Source organism: Haemaphysalis longicornis, unplaced genomic scaffold, assembly GCF_048455015.1.
Source record: "Haemaphysalis longicornis isolate Haplotype H1 unplaced genomic scaffold, Haemaphysalis longicornis Haplotype H1 scaffold_5, whole genome shotgun sequence".
Classification (NCBI taxonomy): domain Eukaryota; kingdom Metazoa; phylum Arthropoda; class Arachnida; order Ixodida; family Ixodidae; genus Haemaphysalis; species Haemaphysalis longicornis.
In genome coordinates this window covers 49,224,523-49,236,625 of record NW_027526385.1, presented here as the reverse complement: position 1 = coordinate 49,236,625, position 12,103 = coordinate 49,224,523, and positions in this window count along the sequence as shown.

The window sequence follows — 12,103 nt, the reverse complement described above, 5'->3', positions numbered from 1 at the left end:
AAAACGTACAGGTCCGCGCAGAAATAAACGGAGCACGGGAGCGGTGGCCGAACTGCATCGCTGCGCCGTGCATGGGCGCCGACGGGAACCATGGAGCGCCGGTCAAAGAGTGTGTTCGCACTGCCCCCGCCGCCCTATCTGATATGTTTAATCACCGATCTGCTGGCGTGTCATGCTCGGCGAGACGGTCTTCAAAAGACAGCGCTGGGCTATAGAGGGGCGCTGGTTGCACTGCCGCTCGCAGGTATCAGCGGCGACCGAATCCGCTGCTCATGAGCTCGACGAAGCTGCGCGCGCCCGGAAGCGTGCCTTGCTGCACGTTGTAAAGGGCGGCATAAAATGGTAAGCCGCCGTGGTTTGCAATAGCATTTTAATTGCATAGCATATATTAATTGTAAGCCGGCGACAAAATTGTTATGTACAATATAGAAAGCACATTCACAGATATTTTCGTTGTTCGGAAAAAAAAAATCTCGCTAATGAGATTTCTTCTTTAATTTTGGGTTTGTCCCAAGCTATTGCTGCCGATCAGTCAAGGTCTGTTCTGAACAAAGGGAAATAAAAAAAATTCCATGCGGTGGAAATTCTGCATTACAGAACACCGTAAAGAACAGGTACAATCGTTACAGCGGGCCTCATAGGACGCATATTTTTTTGTCGCATTAAAACTGACGTAGTTATTTTTATCGAGCACCTTATATTAGTTAAGAAAGTGTTGTAGATTTAAATAAAACTCCGCATTCAATTAAAAGATGACTTCACCGCATAACCCTAGTGGCTTGCAAAAAAGTACCTTCCAGGCCCCAAAATGACCAATGACTAGGATAGTGGTCATGACCGATGGCGACCATACTCTTAATTGGTTAATTTGGTACAAAATCTTATGACGGCTATCCTCGTCAGCGTGAGTGAAAGGGTTAATGCGACAACCAAATATGCGCCCTATGAGGCACGCTGTAATAGCAGGCAACGATTGCACCTATTCATTACAGTGTTCTGCAATGCAGAATTTCCACCGCATAGACATTTTTTTATTCCCCTTTGTTCAGAACCGAGGTGGACTGACCGGCAGAAAACTCTTGGGACAAACCCAAAATTAAAAAAAAAAAAAAAAATATCGGAAGCGAGATTTTTTTTTTCCGAACAACGAATATGTTTGTGAATGTGCTTTCTATATTGTACATATCAATTCTGTTGCCGGCTTACAATTAATTATATCGCTATGACATGCTATGCCAACCCGCAGCAGCCTACAATTTTATGCCGCCCTTTACAGCGCGCAACAAGGCCCGTTTCCGGGCGTGTGCAGCTTCGTCCAGCTCGTGAGCAGCGGATTCGGTCGCCGCTGATGCCTGCGAGCGGCAGTGCAACCAGCGCCCCTCTATAGCCCAGCGCTGCCTTTTGAAGACCGTCTCGCCGAGCATGACACGCCAGCAGATCGGCGATTAAACATATCAGATAGGGCGGCGGGGGCAGTGCGGACACACTCTTTGACCGGCACTCCATGGTTCCCGTCGGCACCCATACGCGGCGCAGCGATGCAGTTTGGCCACCGCTCCCGTGCTCCGTTTACTTCTGCGCGGACCTCTACTTCGACGAAGACAAGGTACGGCAGATACGGGTGCCTGTATGCGTCATATCTTTCCATAGTCCACAACTGTTCAACGCCACGTTTTCTTTTTTCTTATTAAAATAGCTGGCGGTCGGTGCACCGGTTCACCACGAAGGCAACGTTTTCATAGGCACGCTCAAAAAACTCTGGAAACTCTTCAAACAACTTAATATTTGAAATGATGGTCAAATTAATAAAATCACAGTCTCCAATGAGTTACCCCCAAATATTAACATTGTTCGTAACTACAACCTTGGCCTGCGGAATAGCAGGCACAACCGTTCCTGCAAAAATACGCTTTACTTCCTTTTTCCTTAATTTTAAAACAGCCTGTTTTTATTTTCCAATTGCATAATTGCACACTATTCTTCGCATTTTCGTGGCACTTTGTTTAAATTTGCGGTCACTAAAACGTTTCAATCCAAGCCAATGATGAAACTATGGCGAGCGTGATGTATAATGGCGGTCCATGACGACACAGCTAGACGACCTTCTTAAAATGAGCCGCATAGACGCTAGCGCCAGATTCCTGTCTAGTGTATACTGTAAGAAACTCTATGGCCGTGCCCGCTTGCGTTTATTGCATGCGGCGCTTTCGCGGCGAACAGGTCCTTCCGAGCATAAAGCTTCATACAATAATAACTAAAGAGGAATCTGGCGTTGCGATCGTTCGCCGCGATGGACGTGATGGGTAGAGGTGGATTCGGATTGGCACTCGATATCTCGATATGCTTCGCGGGAAGTACTACGGACTAAATCGTGCAGCCAGTTTTTTTTTTTTTTTTTTCGTCGTGGCATTGCATGCTCAAACGCCTTGCCTATGCAGGGTGTCGGGAAGGGTTGAAAAATACGTTTCTCCTTCATCTGAATGTCGCACGCATGCTGACGCCGCGCTGAGTAGAAATGTTCAAAGATGCGGATCGGCTGGATTACCAATTTATTGCCGACACAGCGAGCACGAGAAAACTAATGACGGTGCCGTAAACGAATTTGCCTGATAATTAAGAGTTGCGGCGCCGCTCATTCGGCAGCAGTGTTGCGAAATGGGCCTCCCCATTCCATTCGGATTCCATTCCTCGGAATTAGAACTTGTCGTGATTCCATTCCTTTCAATTCCTCGGAATGACAGAGGTTAGCCCATTCCAACTCCTGCAATGGACGCTTAGGGAGAAGTGATAATCCTTGGACGTTACCTTAGTGGAGCGTACGCTAAGACGTGTCTCTCTCGTTCCGAGCAAGTGTTGCCGTAATTATGGTGAACACTGGAGGCTTAGAATTTTCTTAGTTTTGTTAACTTCCGGACGATCACCACGAGGCACGCCCTCACGTGCGCGCACTCGGCAATTTCGCGGTATTTCTAACTGCGAACACGCAAAATTACGATTTGCTAAACAGCTTCGCTGGTAAAACATGGTCAACAATTCCGCTTTAAAACAACCCCCAATAAATGACGAAATCCGACACCATTTCTTCCGGGGTCAAGTTGCATACGAACCCGACCGCATCGCTTTTATGACGAGCGCAAATCAAAGAAACGCGTTCTGTAATAAGGAACAAACAGCCGGAAAATAAAACTTCTCAAGCCACATCTGACGTGTACCAAAACATTATTCGCGTAACGTTCAGGTGGAAAGGGTGGTTTTGACGTTTTGACGAGGGTGCCGTAGGGAACGATCTTGACTGACAGTTGTCTCTTGTCTCTTTTGGACACATGCAAAAGGTTACCTGAGGGCATATCTGAAATTTGCTTCCCGAATGCGGGCGCTGGCCCGCGCACAACCAGCTGCATATCAAGTCGCGCTAAATAAACACGCTTATCCCACATCGTCAGTACGGGGATATCCATCTCCTTGGGAGATGGGGGCGGGAGTTTTTCAGCGGTGTTTTGACTTCAGCAAATGTTTTATGGTGAGTGGATGCAGACGAAAAGCGTCGCCTCATCAACCGTGCAGCGTATGTATTCTGAGTGCTGGGCACCTCGATATGAGGTTAGCCTCGTGCCAAAGTGTTTCCGTAAACTGCCGACTGTAGGCTCTACGCTCAGGTCCTTTGTGAACCGTTGTTGCCAAGTCTGGTAGCAACGCGAATACCAGTGGATCGACAAACCCCACTCTCATTCGTTTAGCTGTACTGAGTTTTTAGGTCACGAAGTCACCTTCACTACGAGTGCGATGCCAAGGTGTAAGTGTGCGCATGAATGTTTACGTTTTTGTGCTGTTTATTCCCGCGGTTTTGCCACCATATATAGTAGCACCGTGCCATTCTTTTGCTGTTATTCTATCATGCACGTTGTTGAATGCGCGAATTTTATATATATATATATATATATATATATATATATATATATATATATATATATATATATATATATATATATATATATATATATATTGAACCCTCTTAAGCTTCCTATGGCACCAAGACTTCGGATCCCACCTGGCGGGCATTTTTTCTCCACTTTCTTTCTTTCTTTCCAAATTCTTTATCTGTTTCAATGACCTACCACATCCTCCCCTTTGGTTTCCGAGGTTTCCTTGACTGCCAACTTTTATTTCTGTGTTATTTTCCACGAGCCCCTCATTTCCTATTCTGATTCGCTACATGCATAGCGAGGGCCTCTGTTCTGGCAGTCTTGGTGCCATAGGAAGCTTAATAGGGTTCAACGAGGGTTCAACGATTATTAAAGCTTTCAAAGGCCATCGAAATTGTAGTGGGGTACGGCGGATTCTCAATGGCATTCGAAGCAACCCATTTGAGTCGAATGACATTTAGTTTAAATGACATTCGGACCCTAGTGTGGTATCAAAGAACGAAGACGCAGGAATGCCAAGCGAAAAGTGAGCAAGTACAGAGTGTCGCGACTGCTAGTGACGCTGACGAAGAGCAAAACTTTTCTGTGGTTAAACGCTGTAAATCAGAATTTGTCGAACGAAAGCTCTGTTTTCGCATCGAGTGCACGCAATAAACGCGCACAATTGCACCGCAAGGCAAAATACGCACGCTGCTCTGCGCACTCGGCGCTGTAGACGCGAACGCGCAGGGAACTCCAATGCAGCCAGCGCCTCCTTATACCATTTTTTGGTGGTGCCTGCCCTTACTTTTTCCCCCTCTCCCCATCCCTTCCTTTGGAACGAACGACCGATTACACACTTTCACTCCGCGACAGCGCGCGAGGCGCTGGCTTGTCCTTGGCTGAGCTTGAAGGTCAGATTGACGCTACGAGGAAGAGAGAGAGGTAAACTTTGTTAGCGCCCATAATGGACTAAGCAAGGAGATGGGAAGGAGCCTTCACGAGTCCTCCGCCCTTAAATGGTGGTCAGGAGCCCTGACGGTGTGGGATGTGAGAAAGAAGGTCTCCCATTTCTATGGACTCTTATCAAGTATGACCTACCGCATTTTACCCTTTGCCGTCTGTCTGTCTGTCAAGTTGAAATTGAAATAACTCTGCAAAAAAAGGTTCCCATAAATAAAACCGCTCCAAACAACTGAGACCACTGGAATTGTCCATGCATGTTCACTTCATGCAGGAGCAAAAAAAACCTCAACTCAGGAAAGGGTCAGTACGTAACCGCGGGAAGACTCCCTTCGACAAAGTATCCTTACGTACGCATTATAACGATGAAATGTGTTAACTTCGTGAATTGCAAATTCTTGTGCAAATGCAGAGCTTTACGGGATTCCTCCGCTTTTTAGTCCGTGTTTCAGTTTGTTTTGGGTGCTAAATATATGTAATGAATAAATACTGACTCGCGTCTGTCCACTCAGGCACTACCTCAAGTATCGCCAAAGCGTATAGGTTGGCCTCAGCAAATATCTTGTAGCGAATGGATAAGAACAAGAACAGCGTCATCGCATTAATTGTGCAACGTATTTATTCTGAATGCTGGACCTCGCGATAGGAGGTTAGCCTTGCGTCAAAGTTAGTCCGCAAATTTCCGACTGTACGGTCTATTCTCACGTTCATTGTGAAATTGGTGTCGAGTCTGGTAGCAACACATGTACCAGAGGGTCGACTAACCCCACTCTCGTACGTTTAGCTGTACCAATTTTTGTGGTCAGGAACTCCCGTTTACTACCAGTACGATGCAAAGGAGTAAGTATGCGCATGAACATTTCCGCCCTTGTGTGTTGTTTATTCTGACGGTTTTGTCACCATCGTAGAGCTGTGCCATTCCTATGTTTTCATTCTGGCCCGCTTGCTTCCACATGTGCTATATATTATATATATATATATATATATATATATATATATATATATATATATATATATATATATATATATATATATATATATATATATATATATATATATATATATATATATATATATATATATATATATATATACGGTCGAACAAAAGAAGTTTCCAATGGTCCAGAAAAAATATCAAGAAGTAGAGCCCGACGCAAGTCTCAAAAAACAAAAACAAACATGTTTACTAACGTTTCGACTGGTGGTCCAGTCTTCATCGGAGTAACATTTACAGTACACTGCAGAACGCTTTTATAGGTGCGTGTGGAGAGAGGAGGAAGTTGCGCTACAGTGCACCCTCTTTGAAAGAAATCATACGTCATCATTTAGCAAAACAAGAAAAAACGCAAGACATACACATGAGAGGGAATGCACTGCCCTCCCTCTTTTTTGGGAGAAAAGGTGCGCTACAATGCGCCCTGTTTAAAAGTAGTTATTGGCAAGTGGTACAACAAAGAGAAAAGAAAAATGCAAAGGGCGTCCAGGAAGGAGGTAAATTGGCGCCTCTCCTCATAGGAATTAACAGAAGAAGCGGGGGCGGGGAAGAGAAAGGAGTAAAGGCGGCAGAACGAGATAAGGAAGTGGGGAACGCGCGTCAGCACGTCATCGCTTTTCGTCTTAGGAATGTGTCAACAGAAGAAGCGGGGGGAAAGCGGCAGAACGAGATAAGGAACTGGGGAGCACGCGTCAGTGCGCCTTCGCTTTTCGTCTTAGGAATGTGTCACGTGAAGCCGGTGCTATGTGGCTAAGCCGGCGCTAAGAGGCTAATTGAGTGAACCTGGAGGGATAAAGCCGGCGCTGGTATGCCTAAAAAGAGGATTGGTCACGCAAGAAGCGAACGGAAGAAAGGCGAGTAATTATTGTGGCAAACATGTCAACGCGCCTACGCCTTCGTTCAGCCCAGACGATGCGGTTTTGAACTTAAATATGAGATATGATTCGCGAACTTCGCGTGCGTGGTTGCTGTTGAAATTGGATTCAATTATTGTTACCTTCAAATTATTAAATGAATGACCCGGGATTCCGACGTGACGGGACAAAGGAAGGTTAGGAAGAGACTTGGCGTGTGCCCTATGATTGTTGAACCTTAATCTAAAAGCGTTCGCCGTCTGGCCAATATATTGCAGGTGGCAGGTATTGCACTCGAGCAGGTAAACTACGTTGGCGCTGTCAGAGTTAAAATTTCCCTTCAGTTCTACAGAGAAGTGCGAGGCGGTGCTAGAGGCGGTTTTTGTTTTCGTCATGTGGGGGCATACCTGACAACGAGGCTTGTTGCAGGGCCCACAACCGGTCACTGGTGAATGGCTGAGCCTTGAAGATGTCAGAATGTCGCGCAGGTTTTTGTTTCGCTATAGACAACACGTGGTGGTTCGGAAAATATAGATGCTAGTCGAGGACTTTGATTTAATATGTTGTGATGCTTTCGAAGTATGCCAGAAACATTCGGCACAGATGCGGAGTGAGTGAGAACTAGGTTACTTGAAGGGCGTCGGTCGGCTGGCTTCCTGGAGTTAAGGAGTTCATTGCGGCTCAGCGCTCCTGCTCGGCGAATGGAATCGTCAATTAATTGGAGCGGGTACTTTTGTTTGAGCAGATCGTTTTTTAGTCCCTCAAAGTTGGAAAGAAAATCTGTTTCCTTGGAGCATATCCGGCGGAAGCGGTGCGCTTGACTGTAGGGTATGCCCGTTTGTAGGGTATGCTCCAAGGAAACAGATTTTCTTTCCAACTGTGAGGGACTAAAAAACGATCTGCTCAAGCAAAAGTACCCGCTCCAATTAATTGACGATTCCATTCGCCGAGCAGGAGCGCTGAGCCGCAATGAACTCCTTAACTCCAGGAAGCCAGCCGACCGACGCCCTTCAAGTAACCTAGTTCTCACTCACTCCGCATCTGTGCCGAATGTTTCTGGCATACTTCGAAAGCATCACAACATATTAAATCAAAGTCCTCGACTAGCATCTATATTTTCCGAACCACCACGTGTTGTCTATAGCGAAACAAAAACCTGCGCGACATTCTGACATCTTCAAGGCTCAGCCATTCACCAGTGACCGGTTGTGGGCCCTGCAACAAGCCTCGTTGTCAGGTATGCCCCCACATGACGAAAACAAAAACCGCCTCTAGCACCGCCTCGCACTTCTCTGTAGAACTGAAGGGAAATTTTAACTCTGACAGCGCCAACGTAGTTTACCTGCTCGAGTGCAATACCTGCCACCTGCAATATATTGGCCAGACGGCGAACGCTTTTAGATTAAGGTTCAACAATCATAGGGCACACGCCAAGTCTCTTCCTAACCTTCCTTTGTCCCGTCACGTCGGAATCCCGGGTCATTCATTTAATAATTTGAAGGTAACAATAATTGAATCCAATTTCAACAGCAACCACGCACGCGAAGTTCGCGAATCATATCTCATATTTAAGTTCAAAACCGCATCGTCTGGGCTGAACGAAGGCGTAGGCGCGTTGACATGTTTGCCACAATAATTACTCGCCTTTCTTCCGTTCGCTTCTTGCGTGACCAATCCTCTTTTTAGGCATACCAGCGCCGGCTTTATCCCTCCAGGTTCACTCAATTAGCCTCTTAGCGCCGGCTTAGCCACATAGCACCGGCTTCACGTGACACATTCCTAAGACGAAAAGCGAAGGCGCACTGACGCGTGCTCCCCAGTTCCTTATCTCGTTCTGCCGCTTTCCCCCCGCTTCTTCTGTTGACACATTCCTAAGACGAAAAGCGATGACGTGCTGACGCGCGTTCCCCACTTCCTTATCTCGTTCTGCCGCCTTTACTCCTTTCTCTTCCCCGCCCCCGCTTCTTCTGTTAATTCCTATGAGGAGAGGCGCCAATTTACCTCCTTCCTGGACGCCCTTTGCATTTTTCTTTTCTCTTTGTTGTACCACTTGCCAATAACTACTTTTAAACAGGGCGCATTGTAGCGCACCTTTTCTCCCAAAAAAGAGGGAGGGCAGTGCGTTCCCTCTCATGTGTATGTCTTGCGTTTTTTCTTGTTTTGCTGAATGATGACGTATGATTTCTTTCAAAGAGGGCGCACTGTAGCGCAACTTCCTCCTCTCTCCACACGCACCTATAAAAGCGTTCTGCAGTGTACTGTAAATGTTACTCCGATGAAGACTGGACCACCAGTCGAAACGTTAGTAAACATGTTTGTTTTTGTTTTTTGAGACTTGCGTCGGACTCTACTTTTTGATATATATATATATATATATATATATATATATATATATATATATATATATATATATATATATATATATTTTATATATATATATATATATATATATATATATTCTGGAAGTCGTGGGTTCGTATCCCACCTGGCAGGCATTTTTTCTTCACTTTCTTTCTTTCTTTCCAAATTCTTAATCTGTTTCAATGATCTACAAATCCTCCCCTTTGCTTTCCGAGGTTTTCTCGACTGCCAACCCTTATTTCTATATATATATATACAGCTTTAGATTTGGGAAATCAGGCGCTCGTTGAAATGAAGACAGAAATAAGAGTAGTGGTCAAGAAAGCCAAGGAAACCAAAGGAGAAAATATGGTAGGTCAGATATATTTTTTTAAAGAAAGAAAGAAAGAACGAAAGAAAGAAAGTGGAGAAAAAATGCCCGCCGGGTGAGGATCCGAACCCACGCTGGCGCTGGCTACCACCCCCAAGCACAGGAAAAAATTACCTTGGGTTAAATATCCAAGAAAGTGGAGGGCAAAATAGCCCCGCCCGTAGCGTAATGCTCATCGCACCAGACGCGTATTCTTGCGGTCGCGGTATCGGATCCCACCCGGCGGGCATTTTTTCTCCGCTTTCTTTGTTTCAGGAAAAATATATCTGATCTACCACATTTTCCCCGTTGGTTTATTTGGCTTTTTTGACCACCTACTCTTATGTCTATATATATATATATATATATATATATATATATATATATATATATATATATATATATATATATATATATATATATATATATATATATATATATAGTATAAGTAAAGAGTCGGATACACAGCAAGAACAATAACAAACAATGTTTACTTACGTAGCGGCAACGGGACTTGTAAAGTTACATGATTTTGCTGTCGCAAACATTTTGAACACATTTCTTATATAGGTTTGCATAAAGCTATGAGAAAGAGCGGAAAATGTTTCGGAAATGGCGAGTGTGCATACAGTCAGGCTACGCCTATGTTACAACATCAACAAACAAACAAGAAAAAAATAAATAAAAAGGGGGGGGGAGCGAGAGAGAGAAAAAGGGGTCGTGTTAACAATGCAGCGTTCAAGGTTGCACCATGACGGGTCAACGTATGCCGCGCGGGCTGCAAGTTCAGACAATGGGGGAAACTGGACAACCGCGGTTTGAAAAGAAAGGGAAGAGTATACACTGAGGTATTCAGTGACTGCTGAGACTGGTTCGGGGGGAAGCGAAGATGGGTGTGCCCCCCGCGGGTCAAGAGAATCGATAGGGGGCACAAAAGAGCATTTCACAGAAGCTAGCAATTGAACAGGAAATAGGTAGGGTCACAAAAGGTTAAACATGAATAGATCACAAAGAGATCACAAACATGAATAGATCACAAACATTTTGAACACATTTCTTATATAGGTTTGCATAAAACTGTGAGAAAGAGAGGAAAATGTTTCGGAAATGGGGAGCGTGCATACAGTCAGGCTTCGCCTATGTTACAACATCAACAAACAAACAAGAAAAATAAAAAAAGGGGGGGGGGAGCGAGAGAGAGAAAAAGGGGTCGTGTTAACAATGCAGCGTTCAAGGTTGCACCATGACGGGTCAACGTATGCCGCGCGGGCTGCAAGTTCAGACAATGGGGGAAACTGGACAACCGCGGTTTGAAAAGAAAGGGAAGAGTATACACTGAGGTATTCAGTGACTGCTGAGATTGGTTCGGGGGGAAGCGAAGATGGGTGTGCCCCCCGCGGGTCAAGAGAATAGATAGGAGGCACAAAAGAGCATTTCACAGAAGCTAGCAATTGAACAGGAAATAGGTAGGGTCACAAAAGGTTAAACATGAATAGATCACAAAGAGATCACAAACATGAATAGATCACAAACATTTTGAACACATTTCTTATATAGGTTTGCATAAAACTGTGAGAAAGAGAGGAAAATGTTTCGGAAATGGGGAGCGTGCATACAGTCAGGCTTCGCCTATGTTACAACATCAACAAACAAACAAGAAAAATAAAAAAGGGGGGGGGGAGCGAGAGAGAGAAAAAGGGGTCGTGTTAACAATGCAGCGTTCAAGGTTGCACCATGACGGGTCAACGTATGCCGCGCGGGCTGCAAGTTCAGACAATGGGGGAAACTGGACAACCGCGGTTTGAAAAGAAAGGGAAGAGTATACACTGAGGTATTCAGTGACTGCTGAGACTGGTTCGGGGGGAAGCGAAGATGGGTGTGCCCCCCGCGGGTCAAGAGAATCGATAGGGGGCACAAAAGAGCATTTCACAGAAGCTAGCAAATGAACAGGAAATAGGTAGGGTCACAAAAGGTTAAACATGAATAGATCCCAAAGAGTTAAACATTCTTAAGTGATGGTGGGAACGAGGCCTCCCTCCCCAGGACAAATGGCATTGTTGAGCCGCATTAGGCTAATAAAGCTGCTGTATTAGGAGAGTTTCTGCGAATTCTGATGGCAAACTCGAGGGTAGGAATAATGAACATAGTTATAAAAATTATGAAGCCGCTAATTTTAATCGAGGGATAAGCACGTTAGTTTTCCGTAACTTTCATTAATTCCTAGCGTGGCTGACCCAAACTTATAAATGAGATAAGATTCCCGAACCTCGCGGTCGTGGTGCGTTTTGAAGGCGGATTCTAAAATCGTTGCTTTAAGATGTTCAAATGCATGCCCGGGACTGTTCACATGTCTTGACAGGGGCAAATAAGGGCAGCTTTTTGCATGAGAGCGGTGATTTTTGAACCGTATTCGGAAGGGCGTTTCAGTTTGGCCTATATATTGTTGCCTACAAACAGTGCACTCTAGAAGATATACGACATTAGCGGAGTCACAGTTAAAGTTACCTTTTATATTTACGTAGTAGTCTGAAGCCGTGCTGGTGGCGCGCTGTGTAGTGGTCATGTGTGGGCATACTTTACATCGGGGCTTATTGCAGGGCATGCAGCCAGTAGTTGCCGGTCGGTTGATACGAGAGTTAGTAAGAAAGTCACCTAAATTCTTATTACGCCGGTAGACAAC